This window comes from Etheostoma cragini, chromosome 11, assembly GCF_013103735.1.
Source record: "Etheostoma cragini isolate CJK2018 chromosome 11, CSU_Ecrag_1.0, whole genome shotgun sequence".
Classification (NCBI taxonomy): Eukaryota; Metazoa; Chordata; class Actinopteri; order Perciformes; family Percidae; genus Etheostoma; species Etheostoma cragini.
In genome coordinates, this window is record NC_048417.1 from 10,491,628 (window position 1) to 10,493,213 (window position 1,586).

The 1,586-nt window shown below is 39.3% G+C and overlaps 1 protein-coding gene across 4 annotated transcripts in view; it reads right to left on the minus strand.

The window, feature by feature from the left end:
• tfg (trafficking from ER to golgi regulator) overlaps positions 1–1,586 on the minus strand; it is a 16,036-nt gene that overhangs the window by 2,259 nt on the left and 12,191 nt on the right. The window lies entirely within an intron of this gene.

Below are 1,586 nucleotides of genomic sequence, written 5' to 3' on the forward strand. Positions count from 1 at the left end.
CACACAAAGTAAAGGATGCAAAACCGAAGCTGAAATATGTATCCTCTAAGGTACTAAGGCACATTATAGATATCAATAACTCAGGCCATGAGTTGTTCTCTGCACCACCAGACACATTTATGTTTGCAGACAGTGACTTTCTGCTCAACATTCATTTCACAATGACTTCACTGGCCCACTGCATCCATCCACATGTGGAGGATGGCCACCATCATCTCATGTTCCCCTTATTACCAACATTTAAATATCATGAGGAGTAATCAGGGATACCTTCCTTGACATTGATGCCGTTTTTATGTTTTTAAAACATGGAAACTATTTTTCCTTGTTATTTTAAATTTGCTCATTAAGTTTTCCATTGCCATGTCTGAATGTTCAGCAGACAAGCGAATACTTGGCAAACTGGTGTTCTCCCTTAACAAGGCCTAAATTTGACTCCAAAATCTCCTGCCTGGCATATAAATTGGGGTAACGACACATGGAAATCAAAGCGAAAGAGAAGGCATAATAAAATAGGGCCGCTCCAGGGTTCACTGGTTTTTCAAGCGCTGGTAAAACTGGTGCTGATTTTCCACTCATTTGGGAGGGCTGACATGACACTTTACAATTCTTGAGAGTCTGAACTAAGGAGAGAAAAAGAGACTCTTATGAAATGATGTACTGTCAGAGAACCTCAATGCCACCTTTCTTGATAAATCCTACATTTTCATACCAATCATTTAAAACATTCAAAAGGAGCACATACTTAGGAATACAGTTATCATACTAAAAAGGAAATTGACTTTGAAACGGAGGCTCGATAAACCAGCAGTCAGAAAAGAAGTTATATATATATATATATATATATATATATAGCATTGAAGTTGTATAGCAACCATCTGTTTTTGCACAGACAGCACCTTTAACATGAACACCATGGTCTTTATTGTGTGACAAGGCATGTGTGTTAAATTGTCTTCTTCTCTTGTTCTCCTCGGCCTGTAATCCATCATGAGTGTTATGTAAGAGTGATGAAAGGATGCATGGCTGTTAGACCCCTTTGGCTGGGGAGTTAATTTCATTGCCTGCTGAGTGCTCACGGGACAAACGACTAGGGTCTCACTGAAGACAGTGAGAGCTGCAATGCTTCAGAAGAAAACCCCCAAGTTGGGAAAACGATGTTTATTGGAACAGTGAGGCATTTGGCTGTAGTACTGCTGACCTTTTAACATGCCTCAAAAAGGAGTCATGAGAACAAGGTCCTATATTTAAATAAACATTTCACACCAAACACACTTCTGCCCATCTGATAAAGAGCCGTTGATACATACACGTGTTTAGAGATACATACACGTGTTTAGAGTTTCTGCCTTTCTTGCACACATATTGCCCGGGGTTTATCAACATCTGACAGACAACAAGTCTGAAATATTTACTATCTGCTTATGGATCTTGTTAGCAGCATTCTTATGCTGACAAGTAATCTAAGCTTGCATTGAAAGTGAGCTTAAGGCCAGCTTTTAAAAAGGCCACATACAGTGGGTACGGAAAGTATTCAGACCCCTTTAAATTTTTCACTCTTTGTTTCATTGCAGCCATTTTCCAAA